At 39.0% G+C, this 17734-nt stretch overlaps 1 protein-coding gene and 1 long non-coding RNA gene across 22 annotated transcripts in view; one reads left to right on the top strand and one right to left on the bottom strand.

Annotated features, from left to right (window-relative positions):
* Window positions 1-17734, bottom strand: part of LOC139364052 (uncharacterized) — a 108599-nt gene that overhangs the window by 11577 nt on the left and 79288 nt on the right. The window lies entirely within an intron of this gene.
* Window positions 1-17734, top strand: part of LOC105477952 (neuronal PAS domain protein 3) — an 861371-nt gene that overhangs the window by 793652 nt on the left and 49985 nt on the right. The gene's annotated exons all lie outside the window — the stretch shown is intronic.

The following is a 17734-nucleotide window of genomic DNA, read 5'->3' as shown; positions in this document are numbered from 1 at the left end:
GCTGGAAATTCACTTTAATGGAGAAGGTGAGCCAATTTCATATCAGTCCTTAAGATGAGTGCTCTAGAACTGCCACTTAGGAGAGTTCCACTTCTCTCGCTTTCCCCTTCAAATTCTCCCTTTCTCTTTAGAGAAAGGCTGTCCGTTTTAATAACATCTTAGCCACCGAGATTTATACATATAGACGAGAAAATCAGGTGGGATATTAGAAACCTGAATTTTGAAACTGTATTTATGGAACATGCAGTCACACCTTAGCATTCATAGAATACTCGATATACTTAAGTTCCTCACAAGCAAATACCAAGTCCACAGTCCAACTCTACATTATCATCATTTTAAGGTTAAGGATATAAAAGCTTTCTAATCTCAGGAAATTCCAATGTTTCAGTTACTATAGCAACATAAATTAAGACCTATGAAATTCATGAAATGCCTTTGGCAACCTGAATCTTATCAATTTTACAACACACTAACCAATCTCAAACAATATTGATTATCTGTGGGAAGGCAAACAGAAATGGCATATGCCATCAATGTGGCCAGCCGTTGTGACCTTCCCCAGCTTTAGAATTTAGAACTTCTGATAGTTCAGTTCTTTAAGGTGACTGTTGTGTTATCGGGGATGGTAACAGCCAGTATCATTAGGTCTTCAAAACCTTACCTAAGCCATCAGGAGACTAGCCAGCTGTATAAAAGTCAGAGTCGGGCACTTTCTTTGATATTAATTCTTCAGAAAAACAAGAGAGGTGGGGAAGCAGATCCTTCCAAGAACGACCTTTAGCTGAGCTGTCTTGGAGTCTAAAAGGCACAAGTGGAGTATCCTTAACCTTTAGCAGGTGCGATGCAGAGAAGAGCCAAGTGGGCAGCTCCACCTGCTGTAGCCCTACCCGATAGAGGCTTCTTACAAAGGAGTGCATTGAGGGAAAGAAAACAGACCCTATCCTTAGGACCATTTTCTATTGCCCTGCCTTGCTGCATTCATTAGTTTGGAATTCTATAAGCAGACCACAGATGTTGAGATTCTTGTTATTCTAATGCTAGAAAGACACATTCTTTGCATTTCAGATTTTAGGAACCACGGGGCTTCCTTTCGAACTGTTTCCTGTCTCTCAGCATTCTTTCTTCACGTTTATTCATTTTTACTGGTTTGGAGGGGGCACATCCCAGGAGGGAAGAAGGGTGAGAGGAGTGATATATAGTTTCAGAAAGCAATATTAAGTATAATTCAATATTGTTTGATAATTTAACACTGATTAAAATTTTTTTCATACCATAAACTAGAGATCAGAAAGTAATGATGGCTAAAATTAATAACAGCCGGTACTTAGGAACACTGCAATATGCTGGGTATGATATAGTTCACCTGTGTAAGACCTTACAGCATTCCTATTTTTGTTTCCATTTTACACACAAACTAAGGATAGAAAACTAATTAGCATTCTCAATGTCACATGTTGAAGGAGCAGAGCCAGAGTTTGAACCTGGGGAGTCCAGCTCCATACCACATGCACTTCACCACTAGGCTATACTACTATGCAGACAGCAAAGAAAGGTAGTGTGAGGGGGCGGCTGATGAGAGCAGGAAGCCACTTTAAATAGGAAGATCACAAAAGGTCACGCTGAGGAGGTGGGATGTCACCTGTGAGCAGTGAATGAGAAGGGACCATCACGCAAACAAATGGAAGAAAGATGTTTCTGAAGCCACTTGGGCTTAAGATTAAAGATGCCTTGCAGTAAGAATGGGCCTTCAATAAACAAAAGACTTAAAAGTGCAACCTTGAACATCCAAGATTGGAAAAGATTTAGGAGCTATTCCAGTTCCCATCAAATCATGTAACGTTAAAGTGACCATACTCCCCTGACACACCCTGTCAGCAGGTCTTTCTCAAGATACCATGGGAGTCTCCAGCTGATGCCCTACTCTCCTCCCCAGAACTACTACCAACAAAAGTTGATTCATCCTCTGTTCCCCAGTAAGATGAATCATCCAGCAGATCCAGCTCTTTCCCTCCTCCTCCTCCTCTGCAGTGAACTTCCCTCATTAATTAACCTTGTCTGAAAGTTAGTGGAAGAGCTGATGAGAGCCCGTGGCATGACACAGCTGAATAACATCCCTATTTATCTGTTCATTCTCAGTGAGTAAATCTAGCAGCTTATAAAACATTCCAATAAAACTGGTAATCACCCCACCACCACACAATAAACACAAATAAAAAGAAACAGTGATGATCATTTCTCTGTACTCCCAATATTCCCCCTAATTTATTACCATTATATGCATCTTTTCCCATAGTTAAAGATCCTAAGATGTCAAACTTTGCTCACTGCAGGTCACTGTATTCTGTCCATTTTTCCTGTGATCTTGGCACATGGACCTTTCTAACTTTCTCCATCACTTTATCTGTTGTTGTTGTCATAGGAACAAAAGTACCACTTACTGAACATTGACTCTGTGGCAGCCCCTGTGCCACATGCTTTACACTTGTTTAATCCACACAACAGGATTATTTAAAATCCTTCTCTATGCCAGGCATTGTCCAAATGTTATATTCTATCATTATGCCCATTTTGCAGGTGATGAAACTGAGGTCTTAATAGGTGAAATACTTTGCCCATGTTCATACAGCCCTTAAGTAGCTACTGAAGCACCAGAATCAAATCCTCCAAGGCTGTCCCCTTAGCCCCTCTGCTTCACTGCTTAAAGGATTAAGTCCAAAGAATGGCTCAGCATGTGCTGACCTCAACATATGAAAAAGTAATTAACTTAAATTTTTAAAAGAAAAACTTCTTGCCTAATTAAGACCTTCCCTCTGGGGCTTACCATATCCCACTGCACTAGTGTATCAGTGCTTGGTGATTCCAATGCGCCCAAGGAGTTATGGAGATTTACTTCTTTTCCAGGACTCCATGCCTACTCACATTCCCCATCACCAAGAGTTCTAGCCAAAGAAATACCAACCTGCATCTGCTAATGTGAGTTGCTGTTGCAGAGTTTGCCACACCCCATTCCTCAGGAAAGTGCCCTCTCTCCAATGAAGTTTCCCAAATATGTGCTGACATCCAATTGTTTCTGTCCTCATTTGCTTTGAAATCCACAGTAGCATGTTATCTGGAACAGCCACTTTTTATGCCCCAGGGGCTTCCCTGTTGTTTAGGCCTCACTGTTAGTCACATAGCATAGCACAGCTCTCATTTAAATTGCATTGCACATAGATTCTGCCTTCTTGATTAGGTCTATGTCTGGGGGAACTTGCTAGGTATAGCACATGGGGTAAAAGAAGATATGTAATCAGGGAAATTAGAGAAGGGAAGACTAATTGGGTCGCCTCCTTAGCTCCCGTCTTTGGAGGATAGTTTCCTTTGGCATGGGACTTTCAGTTTTCTAATCTCTTCTTAAATGCCCACCAGCTCCACTGTCATTTCTGAAGTATTTATTCACACACATTATGATGTCCTCATTCTAATGGCACAGTAGACAGCCTAGACTGGCAAACATAGGCAAAAAGAGAAAATCTATCATGTTTACATAATGCTCAGAGTGTCTTCAAACTCTTCACAGTGGTGAAATCATCAAATACTGGAGTTCCTGCTATGATGTATGCAAACATATTACTAAGGGAGGGAGGATGCAAGAACTCAAGATCCTTAAAAATAGTGCCCCATCTGGGATGATTTGGGCATGGATTTGCCTGTAGCTAAGTATTAAGCTAAATGACTTCCGAAATCCTACCCAGTCTCCTTTATGACATAAAGAATTCTAAAGAAAAAATAATTGGTAGTTTCACTAGTTTATTAGGATCACTGATATACTCTAGCTTTAAGAGTATCTGCATCTAAACATGAACAAAATTAACGAGAAGGTGCTAATTAGCTAAAGAAAATTATTTTGCCTTCTCTAAGCCCAAACATAGGTGTCTTTTAAATTAGAAACTTTTGTTACTAAAACTTCATAGTTGCATATGCTCTGTGGAAGAAGGTACACATGAAATTTTAACAGATTTGTTTTATTTGGGGTATCAAAGAGCCCTTTAAAGATTTGATAAAATCTATAGAGCCTCTCCCAAGGTAAATTCATTTTGCATCATTTTATCCATTGATTCCAGGTTACAAAACCCTATTTAACAGTATGATATCTTCAGCACTTATTAAGAAACCAAGTTAGTGCATCTTCCAGAACATATTCCATCAGTATCACAATAGCCCTTTCCCTTCCTCCTCATTTCTCCCTCCCATTTATCCATCCAGTGTTGATACATATTGAAGTCCTATGCCTTTCTGCCACACTTTCACCTGGAAAACTCTTACTCAACCAGTATGGCCCCACTCAAATATCACTTATTTTTTCATTTCCCCCAATGCATATAAGGAAAATTATCCCTTCTCTTCTATGCTAAAATAGCATTTTGAGATTTTACTTACATTCTCTGTGCCTCATTTTCTTACCTGTAAAAGGAAGCTATTAATAGTACCTAAACCAAAGATTTTTCCTACAGATAAAGTGAGATAACACAGGCTCAGCTAGGCATCTTTTTTCCACTGTATGATGTACTTTCACATAATTTCATCTGAACTTCACAATAATTATTTTAGGTAATTACCTGTTTCCTCAGTTTTGAAGATAAGTAAAATGGAGACATAGAAATACAAATTGACTTGTCTAAGTCAGATAAATGATAAATGGCAAGACTGAGAAGTATCCAGATCTTCTGATTTCAAATGCCTCCTAATGTCCAATACCCAACATTGGATACTGGGTACTTTGTTATCCTATTTTCTTCCCTTAGCACCTAGCACAGTATGCTGCACGTAGTTGTCATTCAATAAATGTTGATTTAAGTGAATTGCATGCTCTCTTTCCTTCTGAAATACCAATGAAAAATGTTGACAGCACCAAGCCCTATGGCATACCACTAGAGATCCTGCTAGTTGACATCAGTATCTTTTACATGTGACTGTTGGAATAGCTATGAACTCAAAATGATTGTACCATGATTTGGCTCACATTTCTCCATCTTGCCTACAAGGATATTGCACATCTTTATCGGTGCTTTACTAAAATTGATACATACTGGGTCCATAGTGTTCCCTTTAGCTATCAGTTGAAGATTCCATTCAGAAAATGAGAAATGAGTCATGTTAGCATCACCTATTTATCATGACTTCATGCTAGCCTCTGCTGATCACAATTTTTTATTAAATTATCTTTGAAGATTTTTTTTCTGGATATAAACATGTTGGGGCTCTCTCTTTCTGAAAATTAGGATAATACTTGCCAGTATCCTGTCTTCTGGAAAAACTCCATGATTTCTCAGAGACTGCTAAGAATATGTGACATATTATAATAAGAATGCTGATTCTTATGGAGTTTTAATCATACCAGTAAAAGTATAGCCTGGAGGTATGCCCAGCACTAATGTGGGGAGCAATGTGGTAGTGGTCCTTCTCTGGAGATTTCTAAGACCGTACATTGAACCCATCAGTTAGGAGTCTCCTCCTCCTCCCAGACAAGTGTGGATGGACTAGATGCCACCTGGATGTTTCTTCTTTATCTGAGATTCAGAGATGTTCCAGGTGTCCAGACATACCAATGCTTCTTCTGAAGCCTTTTGCTTCAGCTTTGTGTTGTCTTGAAATGATGACTACAGCATTCCAAGTTGTGCAAAATGTAACTGTCTTGTCAAATCAATAGATGAATTTTCAGAGACCAAAAATTCTGTCAACCCATTCAGGGTTTCTAAGGCTATGCATTTATTGCCTTTCAATCAACCCAGATACCCAGGATAAATTGAAGGAGAAAAAATTTCCAGGGTGGAACTTCCAGGCAGAGGTTATCCTGATGAAAAATGCAAATAGAGGAGAGAACCAATAAAATCAAATTTTTAAAATCCTATTACCTCGTTTTAGTCTCTGCTCACCTCTGCACAATTGTCCATTACAACGTGGTTTCCAGTGTCATTTTAAATACAGCCGACATTGTTTCTGATCTTAAAGAATTTATTTCCCATTACCAAGGCATGATAGTAGTTCCAGCTTTGGGTATGTCATTTCTGCTGGGACTAATCAGCTAGCTATTTTACCAACTAGAGGCATAATCACTAGCCACTCTGGGAAGTGTCTTTAAATTCTAAGTATGTCAGTGACTGCAGCCCAAGTATGTTGCTAACTTACAGATCCTTCATTTTGCACTACAGAGATTTAAGGAAGCAGGTAGGGAAGTTAACAGTATCTCTTCTCTGACTAATGCTGCATCTTTTCAGATCAGTTTTCTGAGCCTTTGCTAGCTAAGAATAACAAAAGTGATGATCACTTTGAAAATGACATTGTTGATGAAAAAATTAACAAACTTTCCTATCTATAATGTCTTTTAACCAACTAATGCCCCTAAAAGTTATTGCTAATGCCTCTGTAAATACCTTCTCAACCTAATAGATTTATTTATATAATTATCACTATTATGAGACTTTGGCCTATTACAATTAGTTGTAAAACAGACCTAAGAACTAAAACACAAACACAAGCACAAGTCATTTTTCTTCAGGTCTTGTACTCTTTAACATACCGAGTTGTCCTAACAATAGCTGCAGAGACCCCAAATTTCTCTTTCACTAAAGTAATCTCTTGACCTGGTGGTCTGAAATAGCAGTTACTAAACTCTTTACAGAAATCAAAGTTTTCCAGATACAGGCATATCTTGGAGATACTGCAGGTTGGTTCTAACCATGGCAATAAAGCAAACATGGGAATAAATGAGTCACATGAATTTTTTGGTTTCCCAATGCAGATAATAGTTAAGTTTATACTGTAGTCTATTAAGTGTACAACAGCGTTATTTCTAAAAAGGAATGTGCATATCTTAATTTAACAATAATTTATTGCTAAGAAACGCTAACAATCATCTGAGCCTTCAGTGAAGTTTTTGCTGGTAGAGGGTCTTGGCTCCATGTGAATGGCTGCTGACTGATCAGGGTGGTGGTTGCTGAAGGTTGGGGTGGCTGTGGCAAGTTTTAAAAATAAGACAACAATGAAGTTTGCCACATAGATTGACTCTTCCTCTCATGAAGATTTCTCTGTAACATGCAATGGTGTTTGATAATATTTTTCCTACAGTAGAGCTTTCAAAACTGAAGTCAATCTTTTCAAACCCTTATCAATTAAGTTTATAGAATATTCTAAATCCTTTGTTATTTCAACAATGGCCACAGCTTCTTCACCAACAGTAAGTTCCATCTCAAGAAACCACTCTCTTTGTTCACCCATAAGCAGCAGCTACTCATCCATTTAAGTTTCATCACGAGACTACAGCAATTCAGTCACATCCTCATACTCTACTTCTGATTCTAGTTCTCCCACCATTTCCACCATATATGCAGTTATTCCCTCCACTGAAGTCTTGAGCATCTCAGTCATCCATGAGGGTTAGAATACACTTCTTTCAAACTAATGTTTATGTTGATATTTTGACCTCTTCTCATGAATCACAAATGTTCTCAATGGCATTTTGAATGGTGAATTCCTTCCAGAAGGTTGTCAGTTTTCTTTGCCCAGATTCATTAGAGGAAGCACTGCTTATGGCAGCTACAGCCTTACAAAACATGGTTCCTAAATAATAAGACTTGAAAGTCAAAATTACTCTTTAATCCATGGGTTGCAGTATGGATATTGTGTTAGCAGGCATGAAAACAACACTGACCCCCCTGTATGTTGCCATCAGAGTTCTTGGATGACTAGGTGCATTGTCAGTGAACAGTAATATTTTGAAAGGAGTATTTTTTTCTGAGCAGTAGGTCTCAACAGTGGGCTTAAAATATTCAGTAAACCATGCTAATATACAGATGTGCTGTCATCCAGGTTTTATTGTTCCATTTCTAAAGCATAGACAGAGTAGATTTAGCATAATTCTTAAGAGCCCTAGGATTTCCAGAATAAGTGAGCATTGGCTTCAACTTAAAGTCACCAGCTTCATTAGCTCCTCACAAGAAAATCCACCTGTCCTTTAAAGCCAGACATTGATGACTTCTCTCTAGCTATGAAAATCCTAGATGGCATCTTCTTCCAACAGAAGGCTGTTTTGTATCCATTAACAATCTGTTGTTTAATGTAGCTACCTTCATCAGTGATCTTAGCTAGATCTTCTGAAGAATTTGCTGCAGCTTCTACACCAGCAGTTGCTGTTTCATCTTGCACTTTTATGTTATGGAGATGGCTTCTTTCCTCAAACTTCATGAATTAACCTCTGCTAGCTTCCACTGTTTCTTCTGCAACTTCTTCATCTCTCTCAGCCTTTGTAGAATTGAAGAGAGATTGAACTAAAGGTCTTGCTCTGGATTAGGCTTTGGCATTATGGCTGGTTTGGTCTTCTATTGAGAACACTAGAACTTTCTCCATAACAGCAGTAAGGTTGTTTTACTTTCTTATCATTTGTGTGTTCACTAGAGTAGCACTTTTATTTTCTTTCAAGAACTTTTCCTTTGCATTCACAAGTTGGCTAACTGGCACCAAGAGGCTTTTGGCCAATCTCAGCTTTCAATATGCCTTCCTCACTAAGCTTCATCATTTCTAGCTTTTGATTTAAAGTTAGAGATGTGCAACTCTTCCTTTCACATGAACACTTAAAGGCCATGCTAGGGTTATTAATTAGCCTAATTTCAATATTGTCGTGTCACAGGGAATAAGGAGGCCTGAGGAGAGGGAGAGAGACTGGGGACAGCTGGTCACGGGAGCAGTCAGAACACGCACAGCATTTATCAATTAAGTTCATCTCTTATTTGAACCATGATTCGTGGCACCCCAGAACAATTATAATAGTAATATCAAAGATCACTGATCACAGATCACTACAACAGGTATAATAATAATGAACTTTGGGCCAGGCATGGTGGTTCACACCTGTAATCCCAGCATTCTGGGAGGCGAAGATGGAAGGATCGCTTGAATTCAGGAGTTCGAGACTAGCCTGAGCAACATGGCGAAACCCTGTCTACCAAATATACAAAAAAATTAGCCAGGCATAGTGGTGCTTGCCTGTGGTCTCAGCTACTCAGGAGGCTGAGGTGGGAGGATTGCTTGAGCCCAGGAGGCAGAGGTTGCGGTGAGCTGAGATTACACCACTGTACTCCAGCCTGGGCAACAGAGGGAGACCCCATCCCAAAAAAAACAAATAATAATAATAATGAAGTATGAAATGTTGTAAGAGTTACAAAAATGTGATGCAGAGATGAAGTGAGCACATGCTATTGGAAAAATGGCAGCAGTGAACTTGTTTGAAGCAGGATTGCCACAAACCTTCAATTTGTATAAAGCACAGTATCTAGACCATGTGCAGTGGCTCATACCTGTAATCCCAGCACTTTGGGAGGCTGAGGCAAGAGGACTGCTTGAGCCCAGGCGTTCAAGACCAGCCTGGGCAACACAGCAAGACCCCCTCTCTACAAAAATACAAAAATAAAAATACTTAGCCAGGCATGGTGGCACACTCCTATAGTCCTAGCTACTTAAGAGGCTGAGGCAGTAGGATCGCTCAAGCCCAGGAGTTCGAGGCTGCAGTGAGCCGTGACCGTGCTACTGCACTCCAGCCTGGGTGACAGAGCCAGACCAGAGAAGAACCACAGTATCTGGAAAGTGCAATAATGTGAAACACAATAAAACAGAAAACAAGGAATGTATGTTACCATTTGACCTTTATTACCTCAAAATTACTCTACTGAAGAGTGACAACCAGAGTAGCTATGACATCAGACAGCTGAGGATTTGGACTTAGTCCTGCATTCCTGGGTCTGTGACTTTTATTTAACTTCTTTAAGCATCTGGATTTTTTCTTATAAAACGAGAGTACCAATACAACCGTCTTCATAAGGCTATTGTGAAATAAAATGAGATGTAGGTAAAGTGCTTACCACAGTGCCTGGCCCATTGTGAACACATACAATCCATGTCTACATGTGAAATTTCATGTATGGAGGTGAATCTAGATTATACAAAACCTTAATTTCTACACCTCTGCAGATGCACCTGTACCTATGAAAAATAGTAATTCATCAGTAATATTTCAGATTATCTTCTGGAAGTTATATGAGCTCTAGAATAATAAATGATTTCTTCCAAATATAGAAAATGCATTTATTTCTGGGAAATTTCTTCTTGCTTAAGTGTCCTGAATATTGATTTGATTATAAGGGACAAAATATGACTGAAATACGTCATCTGTTCCTTTAACAAAAGAAGCACATACCAAATGGTTTTCTTTGGAATTGATTTAGCATCATGGGAAGACTAATACAGCCCTTAATGCAAGAAATGAAGTAGGGAAAGGACCAATTTGAGGTTGTTGATCTCTGGAATAAATGGAGCTTCTAAGCCTCCTATGTAGCCCATAAGTCTCCATGGTTTGATTAGAACATCTATATCCCAGAAACTGAACCTGCGGGGAAGGCAAACTGCCCCTGTGGCTTGAACGCTGCTGCACCCGAGAGATACTATGCGACATTCCTTAGGGGATTCTATCAACTCATATCACCTCATTCTTTTTTTTTTTTTTTTTTTTTTTTTTGAGATGGAATCTTTCTCTGTTGCCCAGGCTGGAGTGCAGTGGCACGATCTCAGCTCACTGCAACCTCTGCTTCCTGGGTTCAAATGATTCTCCTGCCTCAGCCTCCTGAGTAGCTGGGATTACAGGCGCCCACCACCATGCCCGGCTAATTTTTGTATTTTTAGTAGGGACAGGGTTTCACCATGTTGGCCAGGCTGGTCTCGAACTCCTGACCTCATGATCTGCCCACCTCGGCCTCCCAAAGTGCTAGGATTACAGACGTGAGCCACAGCTTCTGGCCCTCTACCCACTCATTCTAAGTAAAAGAAGAGAGCCAGGATTCTGGAGCTGATAGCTCCATCATAGTGGCTTTCCAGGGGACAAGGGAGCAATTTTATCTGCCCCATCCCTCTAGGGATGCCCCTCATCCCACCATCAAATGAAAAGAATGACCTCATCACAACGTGATTTGAGTAACAAGACTCTGATTTAGACAAAAGAATCATCCGTGTAATCAAATTCTCAATCCTCTGTAGTTACATCTAGGGAAGAAGCTTTGGGCTGCTGCCTGGGCGGGTGTGTGTCTTATTGGAACTACCAGTGAGCAATTGATATCTCTAAGTGGCTATGTTGAAAACATCACCTTTGGCTCATAGTTGGGCAACTGTCTACGGAGACAATCCAAATAAGTTATCCCTTGACTTACAGCAGCAATTACATCTCCCTTCTACCAGGGCTTTCCCATCTGCTTTTAATTCTCTCTAAAGTATATATTGTCCTGATATATTCCCATGGGTCATACCTGCATTTCACTCCGATTTCTGCTTAAACATCACTTTCCTCACCTCCCCATCTACAATATATCAAGTGTTCCTTCTGCACGCCATCATCTGCTTTATCTTGCTCCCTACTGTTCTTCATCACACTTAACATAACCTGACACTATTTTATACATGTATTTGTACGTAGTTCTCCTCCCCTACTACAGTGTAACAGGAAATTCCTAGAACAGTTTCAGGCACACAGTAGAAATTCAATATAAACATTTGTTTTTTTAAAAATGAATGGATTTATAAATATTAGACATCATTTGTACTAAGCCAGAACATATTTCTTCCTTGGGTCATTGTTCTACATCTTCCTTCAGTCAGTGTTCTAGTCTCTTTAAAAGAAATTTAGAGATGAGAATATGTAGCCAGTGGAATTATACAAGTGTTTTTAGTATTGGGGCCCTGATGATAAGGATAAGATGATACTATAACTTTTCTGTTTAAAAAGCCTACACTAATGGGTGACACATTCTATGACATATTTTTTATGCTATCATATTCAGTTTTTAAAAAATCAATGTGTATTTAACTTGTGCCCCACTTGTACCCAATTCTAGGGGCTAGAGCTCTGGAAGTACAATCAAGAGATACTTGATTATTACTTGGTAGTTTTGAATATATTTAACAGTCCTCAACAGCCCCTTGTCAAATGTCCTTCAAACTCATGATTCCTTGTAGAAGTCATGAAAAACAGAGTGCCTTAATAGGGGAACACCTGGTGGGGAGAGTCAGAACATTTCATCCCACTACCAGCACTTTGCTTCTGACTTGCTCTGCAGTGTCGGACAAACAGCCTGATTATCCTGGGCCTCTATTTCCTTGATGAAAACAAAGCAAACAATTGACTTTGATGTCATTGATGGTTGGTTGACAGTACCTGCCTTTGAGCTCCACTCTGTGCATTAGTGCTTTAGCCACTTTGGGACATTCTGGGTAAAACGGAATAGAGGACTGGCCTACCCAGGAGCAGCCCCTGATTTCTGGGAAGAGGGAAATTAAAGTTTGCGCAGAAGTTCTCACAGGGTCAGAGTCACCAAGAACTGTCGTATTGCCTCATGGTCAAGGCTAGTTTGAGAATCTGAAATATTCTAGGAAACATTTAACCAAATGAATGCCGCCAGGGGAAAGAGGTCTGGGAAGGATTTTGTAATTTTTAGGGAGGGGTCAGTGAACTTTTGTACCTTGCTCTTAGACTATGGATGGACTAAAACCAACCAGTCTCAGAAATTAATCTAGATCCTCAACTGAAGACAAAAAATAATGGTGATTAGAGAGAAATACTCCTTTGCTTTATTCCATAAACGGTGGCAAATTTCTTTTCCTCACTAACTTTAAACACAATATATACTCACCCCTCTGATTATACCAAATAACACACAGCATCATGTTCTTTTTAAATTTATCTATCTTCTTCTTTAATTATTTGCAGTTGGCTTATTGGTGAATACCTATGCCGCTGTTATCTGAAATGGGTGTACGTTTCCAGTTTTAGGGACTTGAAATGTTTAACCTGCCTAGAATAGCCCCATAGGCAGTTGAGTCTTGGGTAAATGCTCTTCTATGATGAGTGGAATTAACAATATTATAATTGTCAAACTCCTCAAAGAAAAATATCATAATAGGAATGTAAAATATTCTTGAATTTATTATGAATTACTATCTTCTCTATGAAATGTGGCTTTTCTTTATACTGAAATGATACAGAGAGTGATGCAATTTGCCCAACAACTCATAGTGGCCAGATCCCAAGCCCCTTGGCAGAGCAGAGGGATGTTAAGCTCTGTGGATTTGATCTCTAGGACACAAAGGTGGCAGTGCCTAGCACCTCCAGGTTCTCATGCACTCCAAGAACCCTAAAGTAGACACAGATTGATGCAGAGCACTCAGTAAGTAAAAAAGGGAGTGAAGCCCAGAACCAACACACCATACCATAACTGTCCCACACAGTGCTGACAGATTGCAAAGCCTAGAAAGGCCATTGTCCAATCTTCCTCCCCACACAGTGCTCCTCTTCTTGGGGAAAACATCAGTGGAGATGTGTCACAAGAGCCCATAGGACATTTTGGCCCCCAAAGAATCTTTTCTCTCTTGCATTCATAAATCACACGTCCTAATCATGCCATCCAGTCCTAAAAATTTTTAAAGGATGGTACTCTGCTAGTGAAAATTCATAGACACCTGCTCTTGATTTACTTCCTGCTTAGAAAAAAATTTATACAGCTGTGATATTGCAGAGTGACTCCGTTCAAAGTACCAAACAGTGAGGCTTTGTCAAGAAGGGCTATGTTGGATGCTTGGGTTATGATGATTTCAGCTGTTCATTTTTTTTTTTTACAGCATCATTAGTACTCTGTCATTCTAATAATAATAATTCCCTTTTGACATCATGGAGGTAAGAAGAAATCATCACTGACATCAAAAATGAGGTGATATTTCAGCAGTATTATTTCACCGGAGATAAAATGGAGAGCTTTATTACTCCCCATGCCTTTAAAGAAAGCTGAACAAGGCATATACTGACCCTAGAGCTCATCTACTTCAGCTCCTTCCAGACTGATATGAAATAACTAATTTTAAGTATTCCAACTAGAGTTTTAGAATGTTGTTTTTTTCCCAAAGCTTTATTTACATCTACATAATGGAAAGTTTTTTGAAAACACGCTTTCTCAGTTGGTGATAACCTGAGAAAACAAAAGAGAAGTCTAGTGTAACCAAGAATGATCCATAACTTTCATTCTTCAGCATCACCCTTTGTTCAGAGTATTTAGGAATTGATTTCACTCAATCATGTGGTCAATACTGATTGTGTACCTGTTGTGTATTATACACTGTACTGGGTGCTGGGAAGACAAAGATGGATAAAACAGAGTCCTTGATCCAGAAAGTAGAGTCGAGACTTATGCAGGCACACAAAGAAGAGATAATGTGATATGTGCTATAATAGAGGTATGTTCCAAGGGCAATGGGATAAAGCAAATGATTCTATCTGGTGTAAAAAGAGAGGATCTCAAAGACAGCATCATGTTAGCCAGCTCTTAAGGGATAGGCTCACCTACAAAGATATGAAGGAAGGGAACTCTAAACAGAGGGAATGGTATCAGTAAAGAGATGAAGGCATCAAGTGTAGTGAGCAGAAGGAAATCTGGGTATCAGGAATAAAGATATGTAAGCTGAGCTGGCATATGTAGACAAGAGTAGGAACCTTCACGTGGTATAATGCCAGCCCCATAGGCTAATCAATGTTTGGGGTCACAAGGATGAAGATAAAGAGTGTTTCATGTCAACAAAATTTTTTTGAATCATTGTAAGAGAAAGAGCATTATTTTCTAACAAGGAGAACATGAAGGCTGTTCTCAGCCTACTAGGTAAGAGAGTAAGTATATAGATTTTAAAAAGTCATTAAATCATCCTTTTGGAATTTTTTCCATTCATTTTTCCTTCTACCATTCTGCCAACACGAGTGCAGGGACTTTTTCCCCTTAATCTCAAATTGCTCATATAAATAGACATTTGGAGAAGAGGAATATGATCCTAGAACAAGTAACTCAAGGGAAAAAAAACTAAGACCTGTATGCACTGAAAGCTGGCATTGCAGAACACATCAGAGATACGAAGCACTGCATAGACCTCAATAACTTAGCACTTGGTCTACACACCATTAGGTATCTAGATTATTGGAAATATCTCTGTATTTGGTAAAATACAAGCAAAACCTACATTTCAAGCAGCCTTTGGTTTCCGTTGAATATACCATTTAGTAAAACCCCTGACCTTTCAAGATGATAACTGTCTCTCATTAGAAAAATTTTATTTGTTCTTCAACTCACTTAATGCTGATTTTGGTTGGCTATTCAGAATTTCTACTAATTATAGTAACCTTTGTAAACAGTGTTGTCTAAATACCCAATCCCTTTGTCCCAGTAAGATCTGTGCCTGTCACATCAGTTACAACTGATCTGCAATTAAAACAACAGTTCTCAAGTGTAACTGATGACATAAAATATGAGTTTCATAACCATGCAAATATTCAATGTTATAAGTTTTTTTTAAAAAAATCAAATACAGTATATGACTACTAGATTTTCAATAGGAGCAAATTTTCACCCCTTTCTCTCCTTCTCCCCAAAAAATAAACCTTTATATTCCTGGATTGAATGATTCCTTTTTAAAAAACATAATTTTCACAAAGAAAACAAAGAAAACCTCTCCCTTTCTAAATATTTTTGCAGCATCTGCATAGGCTTTACCTTTCTATAAAATATAATATGATGTGGGGAGGAGGGAGGGGGGAGGGATTGCATTAGGAGATATACCTAATGTAAATGACGAGTTAATGGGTGCAGCACACCAACATGGCACATGTATACATATGTAACAAACCTGCACGTTGTGCACATGTACCCTAGAACTTAAAATATAATTTAAAATATATATATATTCATATTTATATATATATATAAAAAATATGAAACTTTGGTGCTTTGTATTGCAGATCATGAGCTGAGTTGCTTTCAGCTGCTTGATTTTATTTTATTTTTTTCTTTCTCAAACATCTTTTTCTTCTCCAGATAATCAGTGCTCTCAACTGCTCTCAAATGCACCTACTTCTGCCACCACAAAGCTAGTGTAACCCCATGGAGTACACTCCCAAGCCATGCAAGAGCCATTTAAGAGTAGATATTTTTGTTTAAGTCAGATCTCAGGATAGAAGGGGACATCATCCCCAGTTGACTCTTGGCCCTTTTTCATATGCAGAAGCTAAAAAAGAGAACTGGACCAAGTTGGGTTTGGGTGTTTGGGCTTTTCGCATGTACTAAAGCAACACAGAGCTGATGCACAATAAACAAACATGCATTATGGGTTGTTTTCCATCACTTTATAGACATATGCATTCATAAATTTTGATACGGTTGTAAGAAGCTGACTTTGATGGGACCAAACTCACAGACGAGCTTTCGATCACTGGAGCAACCACAGTCTAACTTTATGTTGACAATTTATCAGCCCTTCCCCATCAAGGAAAATTGTTTTTTAGTGCTTGCCTATTAGCAATCACATTCATAATATGAAATTGAGTTTTGGGGAGGACGGCCTACCATCTGTCTTTCTGATATTTTTTTTCAATGTTTCACGCTCAAGTTCAACTCTCTGTGTATCAGAATGCTGTAAAACAGGATTCACCCATAATATGGGCACTTAGCAAGAAAAATGGGCCAGATACCAATGTAATCTTTTAACTTGCTGACTTTTAAAAAGGAAAATCATTGATACCCCAATCTGTGCATTATCTTTTGAGTGCACTTCAAATTCTGCCTGCCTCTCAAAGCCAACTTTGGTACGGCTGATTCTTCTTAAAGAACAGTTCATTAGTGTGCTTCGAGAAGTGTTAAAACACTTTTACAAAAATAAAAATTCAAAGAGAAACTGGAAAGCAATGTGAAGTTGGAAAATGGAGCTCTAAAGGATTGGTGTGAAGAATGAAAAAGATGTATTTAGTTTCCCTTCCATGTTCCAATATGCTAAGATTTTTATCAATAATATTGTTTTTCTGCAACAATACCTGCCTCAGGGAAAATCTGCTCTGTAGCTGTCAGGATTATACTTCTCAAAATATGCTTAAGATGATTCTGTTAAATTGATAAAAAAAAAAAAAAATGTACACTCCACAATGTAGAAGGATTGCTCAAAAGAACATTCCCAAGCCTTTCATGTGTAACTGCATTTGTGCGGCAGGGCATTTATTATGCTATAAATTCCATCACTGATTTTGGCCAGTTCAGATTGATTCTGCAGTAACTGTAAGTAATGAACCTTCCAGAGCCAAAGGGTGGAGGAAAAGAAGTAGCCAATACACTTGTGGCTGTGGGAATACAAATTGTAGGGTTCATTTAGTCACAGCTTTTATCAGATCATGCAGCCAATACCCTACAAAACAAGAAAATATATACCCAGAGAAATCTACAGGTTCCTTGATCTGACTTCAGCAGCTACAACAAGGCAAACACTATGAGAACACTTCTTGGGGAAAGTAAGTGATCTGTTTCTTCCTAAGCTTTTATTTCCCAAATTTGTTCCCTCTCGTTTTCCCTCCCACCAAAGTACAGGCAAATGTCTGTGCTACAAGAGCAACAAAATACAGAGCTCTCTTTTCCTAGGGAAAAGTTAGCCTTGCCTGAAGCTTGGCCTCCCTCAGTTCCCAGTGCCGGGGGCTTAAGGGATCCTCAGCACAGAAGAAGCTCCCAGGGGTTGAGATGTAGCAATCCTCTCTTCAGATAGTTGTAAAGAGGAAAATCAGTTTCCTCACAGTAGTTGCTGCCTGAGCCTGTTAAGAAAATAAGGTCCATCCTGGCTAACACGGTGAAACCCCGTCTCTACT

Source organism: Macaca nemestrina, chromosome 7 (genome assembly GCF_043159975.1).
Source record: "Macaca nemestrina isolate mMacNem1 chromosome 7, mMacNem.hap1, whole genome shotgun sequence".
Lineage (NCBI taxonomy): Eukaryota > Metazoa > Chordata > Mammalia > Primates > Cercopithecidae > Macaca > Macaca nemestrina.
Note: the sequence above shows the minus strand (reverse complement) of the source record. Positions and strands in the feature narration are given on the sequence as shown.